Source organism: Tamandua tetradactyla, chromosome 21 (assembly GCF_023851605.1).
Source record: "Tamandua tetradactyla isolate mTamTet1 chromosome 21, mTamTet1.pri, whole genome shotgun sequence".
Lineage (NCBI taxonomy): Eukaryota > Metazoa > Chordata > Mammalia > Pilosa > Myrmecophagidae > Tamandua > Tamandua tetradactyla.
Window position 1 is genome coordinate 35,053,903 of NC_135347.1, and position 22,378 is coordinate 35,076,280.

The 22,378-nt window shown below is 36.9% G+C and overlaps 1 protein-coding gene and 1 long non-coding RNA gene across 5 annotated transcripts in view; both read right to left on the minus strand.

Moving 5' to 3' along the window:
- The window catches only part of LOC143665564 (uncharacterized), a 398,448-nt gene that overhangs the window by 301,828 nt on the left and 74,242 nt on the right, over positions 1-22,378 (minus strand). The window lies entirely within an intron of this gene.
- LOC143665565 (uncharacterized) overlaps positions 1-22,378 on the minus strand; it is a 302,502-nt gene that overhangs the window by 207,202 nt on the left and 72,922 nt on the right. The window lies entirely within an intron of this gene.

The window sequence follows — 22,378 nt, forward strand, 5'->3', positions numbered from 1 at the left end:
AATGAATTGGGTATATGGAGATCCTGGTGGTCAGTGAGAGGGAGGGGTAGGGGGTACATATATATATATATATATATATATATATATATATATATGTGTGTGTGTATGTATGAGTTTTTTCTTTTTCTTTTTGTTTCTTTCTCTGCATGATGCAAATGTTCTAGAGGATGATCATGGTGATGGATACATAGCTGTGTGGTGATGTTGTGGGCCAATGATTGTGCACCATGTATGGAATGTGTGTGTGTGAACATTTATCAATAGGAATATTTAGGGAAAAAAAGAAAGAAAAAAAATCCCAATGCCTAGCCTTGCACCAGACAATGAGATCAGAATCTCTGGGAGTAGAACCCAAGCATCACTACTTTTTCAGACTCTCCAAGAGATTCCAGTGGGCACTGCAAAGGTGAGAACCACTGGAATACACCATGAAAAGGTGAAATGTTTAAAATAGGCATTGTCTTCTGTGCATGTGATGCAATTTACACATACCATTTGGGCTTAAGAAAAAAAGGGTATTTGAAATGAGAGCATAGTCAGGTGGACTTGAGCTTAAATGCTGGCTGAATCACTTTCTAATTGCATGACTAGGGCAAGGTCTTCATCTCTGAGTCTCTAGGCTAATCATAGGGCTGCTGTGAGGAATAATCTAAATACAGGCATACCTTGGAGATATTGTGGCTTGAGTTCCAGACCACCACAATAAAGCAAATATCTCAAAAAAGAAAAAACAAGTCACACAACTTTTTTTGGCTTCCCAGTGCATATAACAGTTATGTTTATACTATACTGTAGACAATTAAATATGCAATAACTTTATGTCTATAAAAAAACCAATGTACCTAACTTAATTAAAATGTGACACAATGGTACTATATCAAAGCTAAGTGTCAATGATGGGGGGGATCTAAGGAAAATGGGATTTATTTTTTCGGAGTAATGAGAATATTCTCAAATAGATTCTGGTGGTGAATGCACAACTCTGATTATACAGAGAGCCACTAATTGTACACTTTGGGTGGATTTAATGGTATGTGAACAAAACTATTAAAAAAAATTTTTTAATGTGATACAGAAATACAAAATGAGCACATATTGCTGGAAAAAAATGGCACTGATTGACTGACTCAATGCAGAGTTTCCACAAACCTCCAATTTGTAAAAATCATAGTATCTGCGAAGTGGAATTAAGTGAAGCACGTTGTCCTGGTTTGTAAGTGTTGTGTACCCCAGAAAAGCCACATCCTTTAATCCTGATTCAGTATTGTGGGGTGGAAACTGTTGGTTAGATTGTTTCCATGGAGACTGACCCACTCAATTGTGAGTGTAATCTTTTGATTAGATTACTTTCATGGAGATGTGGCATGCCCAAATGTGGGTGTGGCCTTTTGATTATATAGAGATATGATTCCACTCATTCAAGGTGGATCTTGATTAGTTTACTGGAATCCTTTAAAAGGGGAAATATTTTGGAGAAAGCTCAGACACTTAGAGAACAGTTGCTTCAGAGCTGACAGAGATACAGACATCTGGAGATGAGTGGAGTGCTGACAGAGAGAGCAGGAGCCTAGATACAGATGTTTGTGAGGTGCAGAGCCCAGAAGACATTGCCATGTGCTTTCCCCCGAGATGCTAAGCAAGCTGGAACCCAGACTTGTGTCCCAGAGGAGCTAAGTGAAGGCCCACAGACGCTTAGAGAGGAAACCACTAGCACCAGAAGCTGGAAGCAATGGAACCGGGAACAAAGACCAACAGACACCAGCCACATGCTTTCCCATGTGACAGACTTACTTGAGTCAAGATAACTTTTTCTGTATGCCTTAGTTTGGACATCTTTATGGGCTTAGAACTGTAAACTTGTAGTTTAATAAATTCCCTTTTTAAAAGCCATCCCATTTCTGGTATATTGGATTCCTGAAGCATTTAACAAACCAATATTACAATAAACAAGGGATGCCTTAAGAGAACTTATGAAAGTTCTCTTTCTGGCCCTCTACATGTCACATATAAACTCCAAATAAATATCTCCTACCTCTTCTCCCCTTTGCCTAATCTTCCCTAATGGGTTTTAGGTAAGTGTTAAAATGTCCCTATTTTCCAGTGAAATGGATCATAGAGTAATAGATCTAACCTTAGGGAACACTTATTCTTAACGAATTTTTAGGCACAACTATAGCCACTTACTAGTAAGGAAACAGAAATATGCCTACAGAGTGTCCACAGTTCATTAATGACTTCCATGCCAAAACCTCATTTAAATATTGGTTGTTTGAAATGAAAATGGGATGCATTTTTTGCTATTTGACTATGTCAAAATATTAATAATGACTGATAATCACCAGTGTTGGCAAGGATATGGGGAAGTAAGTAGCAGACAAGACTGTGGAAATGCAAATTGGTACAACCTTTTTTGGACAGTAATTTGGCAGTATCAAAATTTTAAATGTCCCATACTCTTCCGTTGAACTAATCTATTTCTGGGCACCCATCCTAGAAGATATACTTATATATTTAATCAAAGGGATATCAAACTTTGCTTTATTTTGTTTCTATGTAACTATCACTTTCCTAAATTCTTTGTTTACAGTTCATCTTCAAAATGAAAATGAAGAGGTTACCCTTCCACAGGGTAACTTCTGTGGAAAGTGCGTCTTCAATCTTACTCAGCAGGTGAGAAGAGCTGGACTTACCAACAGGGCCCATGTGATGGTCAAATTTGCTGCCTACAAGGTCATGCTGCTTGAAATTGGATGTTGGTTTCTAACTCACTTTCTCTGTCAACACATGCATGGCCATCTTTATTTTATTTATTCATTTTTAAATAATATATAAACACCCATGAGCACACCATTTAACCCTAACAGAATATTAGCAATAGTTTATATGCCATGCCAACCTGTGTCCCCTCTACTTTTGCTTTTCCAGGGGTAACCTCTATCCTAAACTTTGTTTTTATTATTACTATGCTTGTTTTTTGAATGTTACAAAAATAGTATTGTTCTATATTCAGTTTTCTGGGATTTTCTTTTTTCTGTTTTTTGTGACAAAGATTTATCCAGTTGTTGGGTATATCTGGACTTTCATTCATTGCAAGTAAATTTTCCATTGTGAGACTTGATCATAAATTTAATCCATTCTCCCATGGTCAGCACTTTTGTGATTACAATTTGGGACTCTCAAGAACATTGCTACTTTGAACATTCTTCATGGCATTTTTATGGCACAAAGGTGGTCGATTACTGTCAGGAAATCTGCTGCCGTCACATTAACTCCATTACTAACAAGTGTTATTGATAGGCTCCCTTAAAAGATTTAGTTCCTCCACCCAACTCTTCCTCCCAACTAGACCAATTCAAGGCACTCTGGAAAGGGAGCCCATAAAAGGGGCAAATACTCCTTTGAAAAGCAGCACCTGGCAACGAAAGTTTATTGTATAACTGGCCCTTTCCAGAACCATCCTGCCCGTTGCCTCCAGTCCTGGGTAAGCTGCTTACTTTTTCCTTCTCTTGCCAGAATTTTAAAGATATTTTTATTTGAAAAACTAATTCCTGGACAGTTAGATTTCAATACTTTATTTCTATGAAAAAAATTAACCCCAGAGAATTAAGCTATTAATCTAAACTGATACTAATACTCACAGATATTTTTGCTTAATAATCACGACATCTAATGTCACAAAATGCAAAAAGGTACTCCTTGATTGGCATAAAAATCATAAATCAAGTACCAATAGCAACTTTTAGTCCATTTTATTTCCTTTCACCAAGCAGACAAAAAAGATTTACCACAATTTAGAAAAAGAGGAAAGATAGGATAACCCATACATTGTCTTGTACTGATTTTTTAAGTTAATTTAAAATAGACCCAGGTTGTTAATAACATATGTGTAAATACTGCCATTATCTCAATGGTATTTTAAAACTTACTGTGTTTCCATGGTCTAAAGGCTTTAAATTATATAAATAATTTCTTTTTAATTAGATTTTTAAATTTGCTTCCTCCTCAAAGGAAAAAGAATACAACAATTTACAAGACTCAACAACTATGGACCATCTAACTAAAAATAGCTTTGTAGATAACCAAGCCTTTCTAATCAGAATAGAGGGAGAGGGGGAGGAGAAGAAGCCTCCTTTGCTGAAAACGTTGCCCCAAATTCCTAAACACATACTCACTAACCCTGTTAACTCCACCAGCAGCTAAGTCCTCTGGATTGGGGTTCCTTAGACCCATGCTTCTCAGTCAGCACCTCCATATGATCAATCCCTTCTCCTTCCATCTCCTCATACTCCAACTCCGACTTAGCTGGCTCCCATCAGCCATCGACTTCCTTACTCTCTCAACTACATGAGACAGCAATGGTGGAAGAAACCCCAGCACATCCCCTTCAATTCCAGCAGGGACTGGAGCTCTACCTGACAACCCCTTCCTGAGTTCATAGTCAGCAACTCTGGTCTCCCAGTTTAATAAAATCACTGCCACTCTTCTTAACCTCCATGCCCCATTGTCTCCACAGATGTCTTCACAAAGACTTTGAGATCATCAGCAGGAATTTCCTCAACAACATCTCACCCCAATCCCTACCCACACTTTTATCTCTGTTTATCTGTATCCATTAGTTTTCCTCTCATTCCAGACTGATAATCCTTTTCTTATTTCTAGCTAATTCCTTCACCTGTGCCAGCAAATTCCTCTCCCATATACTTCAAATTCACCCTTATTCTTTCTCTTTCTGGTTTGGTTACTTCTCTGCATATTCAAGTGGTTCACTTCTTAAAACAAACAAACAAAACTATATCCCTATTTATCTCCTTCTATTCATAGCCAAGGTCCGTAGAAGAGCAGACTCCAATTCCACTCTTTGTTCACTTCTTACCTCCTATTCACTCTTCAATGGACTGCAATCTGGATTTCAGCCCAACTACTCTTCTCAAGTATCTGGCAAAAATAGGATCACCCCACATCCCAGTTGCTAAATCCAATGCATTTGTTTTTTCAGTGCTAACCTTAGCTAACCTCTCTATGACAGATTCTAATATTGACCACTCCCTTTTCCATTTTCTTCTCCCTTGGTTTATTATTCCTGCTTCCTATCTTAATGTATACAACCAATTGTTTTGATTCCCTCTCCTGCCTCCTGTTCTGTTGCCTCTCTCATTTAACAATGCTCATTCTTCCCTAAAGTTCTAACCTTAGCGGCCTTCTCATTATTCAACCCACTTCTTCAGAAAGTACCACCTCCCCATTATTCATCCTGGGGCTCTCACTCTCTCCTGAGTTCTAGACCTGGAGAGCCAACTATCTTTAGGGCATATTCAAGTGCATTTGAAGTGTAACAGGTCCCACAGTGAACTCATAATTCCACCTCACTAATAACCCTGATCTTCCTGTTTTCTGTTTCTAAGTGAATGGCATTACCATCTGCCTAATCACCCAAGTCAGAGCCTTGGAAAGTACTACCACTCCCTCACTCTGCCTCACCCCTGCCTTCAATCAGTCCCCAAGACTTGTACAATCTACCTCCTTAACATCACTGTATTCCCATGTTCTCCATTCCATTGCTACCGCCTTAATTCAGACTCTTCTCATCTTTAAAAATTAATAATAACATTTACTGAAAATATGATATACCAGGAGCTTAACATACATCACTCTTACAATAGAGAATAATTCCAGGAGGTATCATTACCCATATTTTTAAAGAGGAAAAAATTGAGACTCAGAGAAGATACATAGCTGAACAAGGACATGCTGTCCAGAAGTGGAGAACAAAGGTCCATCCAAATCTCAGTCTGCCTTCCTGTCTCCAAAGGTCACATCATTTTTTGCAACCTCCTGTTACATTTTAGCAACCTCGTGTTACAATAGCTTCTTAACTGATCTCCCTCATTTTAGTCTCAACATTCCAAATCTAATCCAATCTGTACTGCAAACTCAACTTTTTTTTATTGAAATCTTTTTTACTGCGTAAAGTAACACACATATCAAAAAAAGTGCATAAAATAAAAATTTAAATTCACGTTTCTAAAATGCAAATCTGATCTTTTCCCTGTCGTTTTCCTAATCTTTTCAAAGTCTCCACTCTGCTCTTCCAGGAAAGCCAAACCTTAGCAAAGTATAGGGCCCTCCAGGATGTTGCCTCAGCCTACTAATTCTGTCCTACCTCTAGCCAGGGCCCTTCTCTCACCCTACCCCCCAGCCTCAGAAGTTGTGGTTATATCCTTGTGCTTTAGGCTTTATTCTTCCATGATTCCCTAATAAGAATGGGGTGTATAAATTCTTCTCCACCTCTGGCTTCACCAGATATATAATTCATTCTTTGGGAATAATACCTTATTGCTCTTTTCACAACGTATTTAGTCTAAAGCATGCAGTGCATCACTATTCACATAGATAATCAGAAATGCTAAAGTTCTAACACACTTAGGACATGTCTACCCTGACCACACACACACACACACAAAATGTGAATATCTGATGCAATTACTTTAGATCACTTATGGTGAGGTGGAGGAGGGACTCTATTTTGACTAAAGACTACAGCAAAATAATTCTCACCCACACCCCTGCACTACTCCAAAATTCAGGTCAAAGTAGCTGGTAATGTTGGTTATTATTGCTATTATTTGATCCATCTGGCCATATGTTTTAGTTTCCAGAAATGCTAAAAGAAGATAGATACCATGAAATGAGTTGACTTGACAATGGGAATTTATTACCTTATAGATTTGAGACTGAGAAAAAGACCCAAGTCAAAGCATCATCAAGGTGATGCTTTCTTCCCAAAGACTGACTGCTGGAGATCTTTGACTTCTCTGCCACATGGCATGGCACATGGTGGCATCTGCTGGTCTCTCCCTTCTCATTCATATTTCATTAATATCTCTCCCTCCCTCCCTCCCTCTCCCTCTCCCTTTCTCTCTTTCCATTTCATTTATAAAGGACTCCAGTAAGACAATTAAAACCCACCCTGGGCCACACCTTAAATAAAGTAACCTCAACAAAATGTTCTCATATGATAGGTTTGGGCCACAGGAATGGATTAGCTTAAGAACATGATTTGCTGGGGTACCTACGGTTCCAAACCACCACACCATGTACACCAAAAAACTAAGACAAACCCTTGATATTTTCCTCTCTGGTAGTCTGCAATCTTAACAACAACTATTTCCTACTTCGCTTCCCAAATTATCTCTTGAAGACACTTATTTCTTGCCATCTCCTGCATCACTCATCAAAACTATCATTGTCTTTAGACTGGACCGCTATGAGAGCCTCTTGACTGGCCCATAAGCACCACTCTGGCCTCTTCTCATCCATTCTCCTTATAGGAGCTTGTTATCTTTGCAAAACACAAATACAGCGTTACTGCTACATTCTCATTCCACAAGATTAAAATGCTTTAATGGCTTTTCTTTACTTTAAGATGAAGTCAACACTCTTGTATATTCCCCGCACCCAGAGCAAGGCATTTAACAAAGATTGGTTAAGTGAATGAATGAATATGATCTTAATCTATACACCTCCTTTCTCTAATGGAGAATTTGTAATCCTTCATTTCTATGTTCCTTGTAATCACTTGGCTTTGCACATGCTGCTCCCTCTGTTTTATACTCTCTTCCTCTCCTTATTCACCAAGTTAATTCTTCCCTTCTTCCCTCAGCTGATCTGTCCCAAGAGCAGCCTTCCCTTACTAGCCTAACTAGTCCAAAGCACCCCTAATAGGCTCTCATAGCACCATAAGTCTCTCCTTCACAATTCCTGCCATAGTTGCCATCTAATATAGGCTTGTATGATTATTTAACTGACATCCACTGTCCTGATAAGCTGTAGGTCCGGGAAGGCAGAGACTGTGTCTATTTTTCTTCATCAATATAAAATAGGTACTTAGCCCAGTGCTTGACAATCAGTAGACACACAATAAATAGCTGACAGATGAATGAATGCATTATTAATTAATGTTCAAGGTGTCAAGTCCTCTAGCATCACAATTTGAACATAGATCTGAAACCTAGATGCTCATTTGAGAGTCAAGCCACCAAAGATGGTTCTCCTTCTGTTCTTTTTTCTTTGAACATCCCTGATAAAATGCATGTTCTGAACTTCCAGGATACAAAAAATATTATTATCCTGAATTCTCACAGAATTTTTATAAAGACACTTGTCTGGGTTTTGAGAACCAACAAAAAGAGGCAGTATTTATAATAATTAGCCTTAAAAAATCAAAACCTCTAGCCTAAAGCAATGTCTCTTAGATTGTCAATAAAGAATATGCTTTATTTTTTAAAAAATACAACGGAAAAGACTTTACAATTCTTGGATTTATTGATGTGCACACAGGAAGTTTATTTTGAAGAAACTGCAAAGTTTTAAGCATCAACACATGTAGTTTCTCAACATGCCTAATGTTGCTAGAAAAATTCAAACCATTAGGTTTCATATTTTAAAAGATCAATGCTAATTTGTTTTTTTTCAACAGCTATGCCTTATTACTTTTTTTGCAAGATGCTTTGTCTAAAAGAAAAGAGGTCACTCAGACATACTGCAGACCAGAAAGGTGCTATCCATTGTAGGTGCCAGTGCCCACATAAGAATGATTCATCAGAAATGGGGAAGTTCTAACATATTTAGGACATGTCTTCCCTGAAGTAAAATTTTGAGGCAATCATTTTAAATTTTTGGATAATTGCTGGTGGGGTGGAAATAGAGTGTGGAGTCCACTTTGGTTGAAGACTAAGCCAAAGTTATTCTCACTCCTACCCTACAACTCAAATGCATAACTGAATTAATAATACTTAATTCATTGCACTCCACCTAATGCATTGCTGCTATGTCCCTTTCTTGATCTATTTCTCTCCATTTTTATTCCTGATCCTCTCACACACATGCACTATTGTAAGTTGTCATTCTAATATGTACATTCATATAACTGGATATGTATATATCTTTGTAAAATAGAAATAATGACCTTCAAGGATTTATCTCATTCTACTTTAGCCACAGTAGCCTCCTAGCTATTACTTGAATATACTATGTATACCATGTGTCCTTCAAGGTGTACTATGTATACCTTTCCACTTGCTGTTCCTTAGCCTGGAATGCTCATTCTTCAGATATCTACATAGCTCACACTCTCACTTTTTTAAAATCTTTGTCCAAATGTCACTTTATTTTTACAAAGGGTGGTTTCTGGGCTCCATGATGTACCACAGCTAGGTGTTTTGTTTGTTTGTTTGTTTGTTTTTCCATTTCTTGGTTCTATTCCCTCCCCTGTTCCCATTTGTTGGTTTCTTTCTCAGACTCTTTGGCAATTCCTGGCACCTCCAAGTTCTCCCTTCCTCATAGTAAGATAAGCAGCAGCAGCTCCTACTTCAGATATTTCCAAGTTCAAGGCAGAGAGACTTTTCCAGCAGTCCTAGATTTCCTAGCTTAAGTCACTGCTCATGCCTGAAATTACCTTTGTGGCAAAGGAGATTAATTCTCTGGTGTTTGTAAAATGAAATTCCCTAATTGCCTTAGGCCTGAATTACTGAGTCTATGGCTGGAATTAGGAGTTGAGCCTCCAGCCATACGAACTGAGAATATGGAAAGAGAGATGGATCATGAAGAGGCCAGTGGAATGGATGCTGTTCTAGTTTGCTAGCTGCCGGAATGCAACACACCAGAGACAGATTGGCTTATAATAAAAGGGGATTTATTTTGTTAGTTCTTCAGAGGAAAGGCAGCTAACTTTCCACTGAGGTTCTTCTTACGTGGGAAGGCACAGGATGGTCTCTGCTGGCCTTCTCTCCAGGCCCCTGGGTTCCAACAACTTTCCCCGGGGTGACTTCTTTCTACATCTCCAAAGGCCTGGGCTGAGCTGCGAGTGCTGAGATGAGGAATGCCAAACTGCTTAAGCTGTGCTACTTTGTGCTCTCTCATTTAAGCACCAGCCAATTAAGTCAAACTCATTCATTGCAGCAGGCACACCTCCTAACCGACTGCAGATGTAAATAGCAACAGATGAGGTTCATGTACCATCTGCTCATGTACACAGCAACAGAACTAGGTGCCTTTACCTGGCCAAGTTGACAACTGAATCTAACTACCACAGATGCTATTTGTAGATGGCTCCCAATGAACCACACCTCCTGCTATTCATGACGTTTGTATTCGCAACCCCCCCACCCCTCCGCCCCACACACACACCCGCCCTGCCAAAGCTGAGCTGGTTCGATGGCTAGCTTTCTCCCCCTACTAATTTTTAGAACAGTTTGAGATTTATATGATAATTGAGAACATAGTACAGAGAGTTCCTTTATACCCCCTGTTTTAGCATCCGAGTCTGTTCAAGAAAATACCATGAAAGGGAGTGGCTTAAACAGTGGGAATTCATTAACTTAGGGTTTTGAGGCTAAAAGAAAGTCCAAATCAATCAAGGCATCACCAAGGCAATGCTTTCTCCCTGAAGACTGTGGCTTTCTGGAGCTGGCTGTCAGCAGTCTTTGGCTCCTCTGTCACGTGGCAAGGCACATGGTGGCATCTTCTGGCCTTTTCCTTCTCTTCTGGGTTCCATTCAGCTTCTTGCTTCCTGTGGCTTTCTCTCTCTGTCAGTCCAAATTTTATTCCTTTTATAAGGGATCCCATAATAGGATGAAGACTCATCCTGATTGAAATGGGTCACACTTTAACTGGAGCAACCTCATCAAAAGGTCCTACTTAACAATGGGTTTACACTCATAAGAATGGATTAAATTTAAGAACATGTCTTTCTGGGGTACAAACGGCTTCAAACCACTGCGCCTCCTCACCTAGTTTCCCCTATTATCAACATCTGAAATTTGAATGGTACAAATTGTTACAATTAATGAACCAATATTGATATATTATTGAAGTCCACAGTGTATTCAGATTTCCTTAGTTTTGACCTAATACCTTTTTCTGTTTCAGAATCCAACACAGGATACCACATTACATTTACTCCTCATGTCACCTTAGGCTCTTCTTGATTGTGAAAGTTTCTCTCTCTTTCTCTCTCTCTCTCTCTCTCTCTCTCTCTCTCTCTCTCTCTCTCTCTTTCTCTCTTTCTCTTTCTTTCACTTTTGATGATTTTGACAATCTTGAGGAGTACAAGTATTTTGTAGCATGTCCCCCTATTGGAATTTGTCTGATGTTTATCTCAAGATTGCACTCAGGTTATGAGTTTTGGGGAGGAAGACTACCAAGGTAAAGTGCCATTTCCATCATTTCACATCAAGAATATGTACTACCAGCATGATTTATCACTGTTGACATTGGTCTTGATTACATAGTTGAGATGCTCTTTTTCCCCTCTTACTCTTTTTTCTTCAGAAGGAAGTCACTATGCACAACCTACACTTAATAAGTAGGGATTTATGCTCCCTCTTCTTGATGGCAGAATATTTATATAAATTATTTGAACTTATTCTTCATGGAATATTTGTCTATACTCCCCATTTAATTATATCAATGTGGACTCATGGATACCTAATTTACATGTTAGGTTATAATCCAATATTACTTTATTTATTTTGTTGCTCAAGTTGTTCCAGCTTTGGCCATTGGGAGTTCTTTCAGTTGGCTTCTCTGTATGACAATTTTTGGACCAGTGGGAGGCAACAAAATGATGCTAAATGACTTCCAAGGCTAGGTCATTATAAAAATCTTGCAACTTCTGCTGGGTCATTTGAACCCTCTTTTGGGGGAAACTGGCCTCATGTAAGACCTCTACCATTATGTGAAGAAGCCCAGCTAGCTATGTGAAGAGGTCATGTGGAGAAAGAGAGATGCCAGCCTCCATTTATTCCAACTATTTCAGCTGAGAAGTGAGACATATGAGTGAAAATGCCCATCTCATCAAGCCTTCAGATAACTCTAGCCCTAGCCACCATCTGACTGCAAGCACATGAGAGGCACCAACCAAGAACTCCAAGTTCAGTTGAGCCCAGTTGAGACTAGTCAACCCATAGAATCATGAGTGAAAATATAAATTATTGTATTAAGTTGTTAAATTTGGGGGTGGTTTGTGATGTAGCAAAAGATAATTGAAATAGATGCAAAAATCTACTAAATGTGGTATAATGCTCAACAACAACAACAAAAAGCTAATTAAACAGCATATAATGACACCTTGCTTACTTTGTTGTCCAGAAGAAATAATTTATCCAAACATATATGACAAAATTTAAATAATTTTTTTCTTCTCAAATAGTAATTGAACCTCAGGGGCTCTTGAGGTAACATTCTGATCAGAAACATTGCTTGACAAAAAGAGTTAGGCCTTCTAAGAGTCTTAATGTCAGTTCAAAACCGTAGCATTTCTCTTGAGAAACTCTGCTGCCTGCCTAACAATGTCATAGCTAAGTAGATTTCTGAGCAGCATTTTCAGAGAAGAGAATATTTCAGAATTCAGAAGTATGAAATGTTACTTTATCCAGCATAATGGTAAGAAATATATTGCTATAGCTGGGCAATTTAAGTTTTCATTGGTATCTTTACCTGGGCTTGGGGAACACAGGTCTCCATTCCAGCAGGGAGGAGAATGCTTTGCTTTTCTTCACATAGCATATATTTCTAGGCATTAATGGAAGAGAGGTGGGGGGAAGAGGTGGGGAAAGAAGCCAAAACACAGCTCAAGAAGAGATATTATTAGTGTCAAGAATAGAGTACCAGATTTAAGGAAGCTATTCACATTTATTTTTTTCTACAAGTTAAGACTGATTTGATTTCTCGTTTATTTCTGATTCTGCCTTCTCTCTTTATTCAAACTTCCAGCCTTTTATTGAGAAAAGTAGGCTCTCAGACATTTTATTTGCAGATATATTTAAGCTTCATTAATATATATTTATTTTATCTAGAATTTGAAATAATTTGACTTGGCCTGGGATTATGTTTATCTTGGTATAATGAAAAAAGTATTTAACTAGAAAATTAATATAATAAACAAGTTAGGAGGGATTTATTTCAAAATATTAAAATCAGGATACTTTTATGGTCTTAAACATTAACTGCATGTACACAAACATATATTGCTAACTGCAAGACAGTCTTACTTATTCATTGGAGATTCAACTGGGAAACACTAATTAATTTAAGTTGCCTAAGCAATAAAAGATATTATTTTTCGATATTCACCAGGCAGGACCACTAAAGTCTAGAGACAGAAGACTCCTTGAGATCAGAGATAGTATGTGAACATGGAGTCTGGACCTTAAGGAGCATTTAATCAATGTTTGCTGAATGAGTTGATCAATGACTCAGACTTCAATAATTTAAATTTAGGGATTTGTATATTATAAAGACCTCAAATGGCATTTTTAGGGCAAATTCAGTCTGGTTTGGTTTGGCCTGCATATAGTTGTATTTTATTCTGTTTCATTAAAAAGGTAATGGGTTTATATAGTTCAAAATCTTTAAAAATTAAAAAAAAAAAAGGTATAAAGTGAAAAGTCTCTCTCCCACCCTTGTGTCTTATGTCCCCAGTTCCCCCCACACATACACTTCTCTCAAGGTAATTTCTTTTATTAATTTCTTGCATATTTTTCTATAATTTCTTTAGGCAAATTATAAGAAAGTATGCACAGTCTTATTTCCTCACTTTTTTACAGAAAGGTAGAATATTATAGACCCTGCTTCTTGTCTTGCATTTTTCAATGGAAAAATAGTTGGACCTTTCCCTTCCCTATCATCTTAACCAAACTAGTTTCACTTATTACATTCCATGTCCAGCCAAGGTATAGACATTTGACCAACAACTGTTGGAGTAATACCATCAAAAGCACAATAGAGAAAAAGATATCTTGCCTAGTTCACCACCCCAAAGTAGTTGAGTAAGAATGAGGAAGCCACCATCTTACATAGTAAGATGTTGTAAACATAGTTAGGTACATCATACATTCTAGTTATAGCATCCACAGAATATTAGACATCCCTACCCACATTTTCGCATGTGTGAGCATGCTCGCTCTCGCTTTCTCTCTCCTCTCTCTCTCTCTCACACACACACACCTGGAAATGCTAAAATAATAACAGTGCCATAATCTTCATGTGAAGATCTTGAGTACCTTATTAAAGTATGTTTTAATGGCTAGTGTAAAGAAATCTTTTCAGAGCAATGTTTCACAAAGGTTTTCACAATCAGAAACAAATAAAATGTTAATGCTTGTCTGGTACATTGGAGGAGGCCACTTTCATTCAGAGACAATAGACCCAGAGGCTCTGGAAGGACAGCAAGGTGAAAGGTGATGTTTCACAATGTTGGGAAATTCTGTTCTAGATTATTTTAGAAGGTGAAGGTAAACCCTATTTGTTTAGCTCTTGTATGCATTATGCTATATTTATTACTAAAGCTTTTATCTTGCATCATAACCTACTAAGAAATAGGAAGGATGTGTATTAACTCCTCCATGTCAAAGAAAATTTTCGGTAGTCAGATTTAGATCAAACCTCTTTCAAGGGTAGAGCCAGGAGCTAGAATTTGAACCAAGGTTTCTGGTTCCCAAGTCTGACATTTTCTTTCTCATTTGTTCAAATGCTAGCCAACACTTATCTCTAAGACTAAGAAATATTCAAGAAGAACTTAAATGACACAACTTCTCCTGGATACGTTTTTACTTCAACCCTAGTGCCAAAGTGCTCCAAACATAACCCTGTTTGTGGTAGTCAGCCTCCAAGCAGGCCCCAGTGACCCCACCTGCTAGTAGGCATGCTCTAGTATTCATCTTCTCATATTTTATCAGAATTAGTCTATATGTCCAACAAATTTAGCAGAAGTGGTGGTATGTGACTTCAAAGGCTAGGTCACTAGTTCTAGGGGAAGCCAGCTAACACAAAGCAAGGAGACACAAGCAGCCCTAGGGAGAGGCCAGCGTGGTGAGGACCTACCAGCTGTCACATGAATAAGTCATCTTGGGAGTAGTTCCTTCAACTTCAGTTAAGATGTCAGATGACTGAACCAGTTTATATGTTTACTGCAACCCCTTTAGACCCCCTGAACCAGAACCACCCAGTTAATCCACTCACAAATTCTTATCCAATAGAGACTGTGAGATAATACATGTGTGTTGTTTTAAGCTACTAAGTGTTATAATAATCTGTTATGCTTTACTATATAATTAATACAGGTTTCTACATGGTTGGAAAAATCAAAACAAAAAAAAAGTATGCATTTGCCTACCCTTTGATCTACACTAATATAGACCATAATCATTCAGAGAGGAAAAAAGCCGAAATTCTTGTTATATTTTCCAAACACTGTTAATTTTTTACTTTGTTTTATCAAGGACAAGTGCTGAAAGTAGAACAAAAATGGTAGGTATGAAACCCATAAGTCTATGGCCAACTAATTTTTGATAAGGATGCTGTTCTAGTTTGCTAGCTGCCAGAATGTGATATGCCAGGAACAGAATGGCTTTTTAAAAGGGGAATTTATTAAGTTGCAAGTTTGCAGTTATAAAGCCGTGAAAATGTCCAAATTAAAGCAAGGCTATAGAAATGCCCAATCTAAGGCATCCTTCTTGGTTCAAGGCCAGTGACGTTCAGGGTTTCTCTCAACTGGAAAGGCACATGGCAAACATGGCCATATCTGCTAGCTATCTCTATCTAACAGGCTTCTTGTTTCAATAAGCTTCCCCAGGAGCATTTTTCTTCTTCATCTCCAAAGGTCTCTAGTTGTGTAGGCTCTGTAGCTTTTGTGGTTCTGAAGCTTTTTTCCAAAAATGCCTCTTTTAAAGATTCTAGTAAATCAAGACCCAACTGGAATAGGTGGATTCCCATTTCCCTCTAATCAAAGGTTAATACCCACATTTGGGTGCTTCACATCTCTATGGAGATAATCTAATCAAGTTACCAACCTACAGTGCTGAATAGGGATTAAGAGAAACAGGATCAGGACTAAAACATGGTTTTTCTAGGTTACAGAATCCTTTCAAATTGGCGAGGTGCCAAGTACATTAACTGGGAAAAGAACAGTCTCTTCAACAAAGGGTGCTGGCAAAATTGGATATTCACCTGCAAAATAATGAAGTTGCACCTCTACCTCACAAAATATACAAAAATTAATTTTAAAAGGATTAAAGACCAAACATAAGAGCTAAAACTATAAAACTTCTCAAAGAAAACATATGAGGAAACCTTCGTCACTTTGGATTTGGTAGCAATTTTTTAGATATGAGACCAAAAGCATGAGTAACAAAAGAAAACATAGATGAAATGGACTTGAAAAATTAAGAATTTTTTTACATCAAAGGCTACTATGAATTCAGTGCAAAGACAACCTACAGAATGGGAGAAAATAATTGCTAACCATATACCTGATAAGGGTTTAATATTCAAAAATAGAAGATATGTTCCAGGGCAATGTCATTTCAACTATAAAAACAGGAAGGGTAGCTAAATGAATTTGACGTTTTAATCAGTATGAAAGAAAAATGAAATAATCTTCCAACTGGATGGGAGGAATACTTTTGTAAATCCAGCTCAATGCTGTGCCAGACTCTGACATACAGACAGCTTCATATGGCTAAATGTTGTCTGTTTGTTTGTTGGCAAACTGCTTTTAAAGGCTAAAGAGATCTATCAAAACAGAAAATTGATCTATCAAACAGAAAATATGTACCATCTGTTAATTACTACTTGAATAACTGGAAGAGGAAATAAATGGAACTGAATTTCCCTACGTCCAAAATAGACCCCTACCCCTGCCCCCCACTCCCTCTCATGACAAGTTCAGGGGGAAAAGCCTATAATCAGGGCTGAAGAAAGTACATTTAAATGTCTGAATATGTTTGATTACCCATATTAAAATATTTCCAAGAAAATAATTAACAAGTAAATGGATATATGGTAAATAGATCAGAACTAGATGATAAATTAATCTTCAGAGAGTTACAGAAATAGCAAATATTATCATAACTCAGTTGGGTTTCATTTTTGAAAGGCATTTCATAATTATTTTTATCTACAATCCTTCAAAGCAATATGCTATAACAGGTTCATTCCAACTCACAATTTATAAGTGAGGAAATGTGGACAGGTGAGATAAGTGCATAGACAATTTTTGTAAGCATTAGGGTAAAGCTAGGTAATATCATGTCATTCTTGAGCACTTGTTTTTAGTGTGGCTAGTCCTAGAATGGAAGGAGAGGTGAGGTGTTAAAGAGTATACATGTAACCTCTCCTTGACTTACTCTCATCCCCAGACATCTGGTATTCGTAAGTTTTTTCTATCCCCCCCCTAAATCTTTTCAAAGAACTATAAATAATATCGTTTATTGTTTATCCTCATAAGACCTAACTCCAAGCTTTCTACAATCCTATCCAATTAGTCATTAACTTAAAGAGGTTGGCCAAGCACAAGACACAGGCTACTTTCCAACAGGCAGGTCCATGGCCCTTTATCTAGTAAATCTCTTGCGTATCAGAGAAAAAGTTCACCCAGGTCTACACATTTGCAGAGCTGGAGCAAGAATGCAGACTGAGGGCCATATATCATATATGTAAGTATTTAAAAGTTATACTCAAGCTAACAAACCATTACCTAAAATATGTCATTTCTTCCTATCCTGACAATCCTATCCTGACAAATAACTTCATAATAACTAAATTTTAAAAACATATATAATGATACAGGCTTTTGTTCTAGTTTGCTGCTGCCAGAATGCAATATACACAAAACAGAATGGCTTTTAAAAGGGGGAATTTAATAAGTTGCAAGTTTACAGTTCTAAGGTCATGGAAATATCCCAATTAAAGCACCAATATATGCACTATAAAGTGCATACCAGTAAAGCACTATAAAAATGTCCAAATTAAGGCACCAACAAGAGATTACTTTTACTCAAGAAAGACCAGTGAAGTTCAGGGTCTCTCTCTCAACTGGAAAGGCATATGGCAAACATGGCATAGCTTTCTATCCAGGTTTCTTGTTTCATGAAACTCTCCCAGGGGCATTTTCCTTCTTCATCTCCAAAGGTCTCTGACTGTGTGGGTTCTTGTGGTTCTCATGGCACTCTCTTCTCATGCTCTAAAAAAGGATTATAAAATACTTTCTCTTTTAAAGGATTCCAGTAAACTAATCAAGACCCACCTGGAATGGGTGGAGTCACAACTCCATGGAAGCCATCTGATCAAAAGTTTACTTTTGATCAGATCAGGTGGGTCACATCTCCATGGGAACAATCAAAAAGCTCCCAGCCAGTGATACGGAATGAGAATTAAAGGATATGGCTTTTCTGGGGTCCACCACCCACCACAGATTCAAACTGGCACAGCTTTATATGACCAAAAGTCAGCAAAAAAGAACACATTATTAAATTTAAATATCATTGCACATGTCTAAGTGATCAGTTGATGGATACTGATATTTAGATGAGTAATAAAGTCATCAATAACTCATAAAACACTATACATGTATTCCATAAAAATATTTTTCATGCTCTTGGTTCACCAAAATTACTAATTATGTTGTTATAATCAAGATTTTCACATAATTTCATTCTACTGTCAGGAAATGCCAAAGTTGTTGGGTAAAAATTATTACATAGTTTTTTATTAATTCTGTTCAGAGAACCTCCTCTGCTGAGACAGTGGTAAGTGGATTTGTCAATAAATTTCTTAAAGCAATACTTCATCCAGAAATGAACACGAATTTTACATATCATGCTCAAATTCTGTAATGGGTTTGTATGTGATAAATGATCATTTTCGCAAAATAGATGAAATGACTTCATCATAAAAATTGCTATCACACTGTGATTTCCACAATCTCTTACTACAATATCTAGATTCATACCATACTACTTAATGCTCTGCCTTCACATTTTTCAGAGCTAGAATGTTATAAAAATTAAAAACAGCAGTATATTGCTCAACTTGTTCAGATCTTTCTTTGGTTGAGAATATACCTTGATCTCTAATGGTCAAAAAGTAGCCTTCATAGAAATTAGTTCAGGGTTTTTTAGTATGTGAATCTTCTCCTTCATAGTCATGTGGACATTTTTTATTCATTTTAATTGTATTTTATTGATTGTCACTTTTGATGCATATTTCACATGCAGTTTCTATTTATAAAAACCACTTTCTCTAAATTTTAAATTTTTAAACCTTTTAAAAGCGAAATAGACAAATGTTTTCTAAGCTTTTTCTGTTATCAATAGCAAACAAATATATGAATATACCTGTCCTAGTTTGCTAGCTTCCAGAATGCAATGTACCAGAAATGGAATGGCTTTTAACAAGGGGAATTTAATTAGTTGCTAGTTTACAGTTCTAAGGCTGAGAAAATGTCCCAATTAAAACAAGTCTATAGAAATGTCCAATCAAAGGCATCCAGGGAAAGATACCTTGGTTCAAGAAGGCCGATGAAGTTCACGGTTTCTCTCTCAATTGGAAGAGCACATGGCTAACACGGTCAGGTTTCTGTCTCATCTGGAAGGGCACATGGCGAACATGGCATCATCTGCTAGCTTCTTCTCCTGGCTTCTTGTTTCATGAAGCTCCCTGGGAGGCATTTTCCTTCATCTCCAAAGGTTTCTGGCTGGTGGACTCTGCTTCTCATAGCTATGCCATTCTGCTCTGCTCTCTGAATCTTTTTCTTTCTCCAAAATGTTTCCCCTTTTATAGGACTCCAGAAACTTAACAAGATCCACCCAAATGGGTGGAGACATGTCATCACCTAATCCAGCTTAACAACCACACTTGATAAAATCACATCTCCAGGGAGATGATCTGATTACAGCTTCAAACATACAGTATTGAATAGGGATTATTCTGCCTTTATGAAATGAGATTTAGATTAAAACATGGTTCTTCTAGGGGACATACATCCTTTCAAACCAGTACAATAGCATATTCAAAATTAATTTCATTTTCTGCCAAAAATCATGATTCACTTTTTGAGAAATTTTCTGTTGTTTTACTTATCTAGTACAAGATACTGAATCTTGTTTAAATTTAATGGCTTTAACAGGATTTGCTCAGCATTCCTTTTATATCTGAGAATGTCTATTAATTCAAATTCTGTGTTTTTCTTCAAAATGGTCTATCTTTGGACAGATTCTGAAAATTTTGTATTTTATGTTTATACTGTTCTGAAGAACATCATCAATATCAGCAGTCTTGAGGCCATATCTCATAACAAATTCAAACTATGTATTGTAAATGGCAAAAAGAATGCTCTGGATTTTTCACCAATTGCTGGCTTATTCACCTTTATTGTTATTGTTTTAGTTTGCTAGCTGCTGGAATGCAATATACCAGAAATGGAATGGCTTTTTAAAAGGGGAATTTAATAAGTTGCTAGTTTACAGTTCTAAGGCTGAGAAAATGTCCCAATTAAAACAAGTCTATAGAAATGTCCAATCAAAGGCATCCAGGGAAAGATACCTTGTTCAAGAAGGCCGATGAAGTTCAGGGTTTCTCTCTCAAGTGAGAAGGCACATGGTGAACACAGTCAGGGCTTCTCTCTCAGCTGGAAGGGCACATGGCAAATACAGCGTCATCTGCTAGCTTTGTCTCCTGGCTTCCTGTTTCATGAAGCTCCCCGGGAGGTGTTTTCCCTCTTCATCTCCAAAGGTTGCTGGCTGGTGGACTCTCTGCTTCATGGTGCTGCAGCATTCTCTGCTCTCTCTGAATCTCTCTGAATCTCTCATTCTCCAAAATGTTTCCTCTTTTATAGGACTTCAGAAACTAATCAAAACCCACTCAAATGGATGGAGACATGTCATCCCTTAATCCAGTTTAACAACCATTCTTAACTAAATCTCATCAGTCAGGGAGATGATCTCATTACAGTTTCAAACATACAGTATTGAATAGAGATTATTCTACCTTTATGAAATGAGATTTATATTAAAACATGGCTTTTCTTAGGGGGCATACTTCCTTTCAAACCAGCACAGTTATCAACTACATTAACACCAGTATCATAGTTTTTCCCTCAATATCTTTTAAATCAAAGCCTAAAATTATTTTTGTTTTTTCAGTTCCCTCCTTAAGTGCAAACCTGTGCTTTTTACAACAGATATGAAATCAATGAAATAGTCATTAATTTTACCTTCCTGTTTTCCTCCTACAGCATTTGAATATATATATATATTCAACCAGACTTTTGTTCTTGGTAAAATCTACCTGAACTAACTAACTATACTTTTTAAAAACTGGGGGAATGATTCCTTCTCTCATTTTATTATTTCTTAAATTAATTTTACTTTGAATTCTCCTTACCAGAAAATGATTATTTATATCATTTTTTTAAATCCATCTTAAATTTTTGGTCACTCAATCAAATTTCAAAATCATTTCTACAAATAATTGACATCTTCCATTAAGTTCTCTAAAGACTATGCTGTTGTGCTGCAAAAGGCAACACTATGTGTGGCCAAATATTGTACACATAATATTATTCTTCTAAGAACATTATGCCCATGTACTAGTTTGTTAATTACTTCTCTTTATTGAACATTACGAATTGTTTGTTGTTTATCCGATCGTTTTTTCAGTTCTAGTAATTACATGTGCACTTTTTGTGTTCAAAGGACATTACATTTTAATTGAGAATTTAAGTATTTTCTGCCAAAAATATATTCATTGACTAAAGCCCATCTTGAAAATTGGTTGTGAAACACATAACAGTGTTAACAAAACAATTAATTCCTAATAGAGAATATAAAAGCCAGTTCTATGATCTCCTATTTGAAATAATTTTGGAATAAAATTTAAAATTCTGCCATGTTCATGCAATGGGAAATTGTGATCATTAATTTGAATTAGAATGTATTCTACTAAAAATGTTCTCAAAGTGTCACAGGATGTGACTGATCCATTACCAAAGTCATCATCCCATCAAATGCTTCTTCTTAAATCCTCTAAGGATTTTTTCTCCAACATTAGCCTCTCCAACTTCTAATGGACAGGACAAAGTTACTTTTATTATTTCTGGCTTATGAAAGTGATAGAAAATGACCCTATTATTGTCATAGTTATAATTTACTGATTAAAACTTCATTTAATTAAGAATACAAAGTCACAGGATTTTTTATCCAACCCATTGCAGTTATGTAATTGTTAGGAATAATTTTTTTAATTTTCATTGTTTTTATTTGTTCATTTGTTTTTACATTTTAAGCCTTAGCTCCCTATTCCCTACCTCCACCCTGTACCCTGGTAACCTATATTCTGAATTCTGACTCTATGAGTGTGTTTATTCTAATTATTTTCATATCAGTGAGATCATATATTTGTCCTTCTGTTTCTGGCTTATTTCACTGTTCCATTGTTTTGTTCAAGAGCCTTGGTCAATGGAAATTTGTTCACTTTCGCTGCTTCTATTTTTTAAGAAATTTAACTGTTAGGTCGGGGGAATGGGGAAGGGCACTGCAGTTAG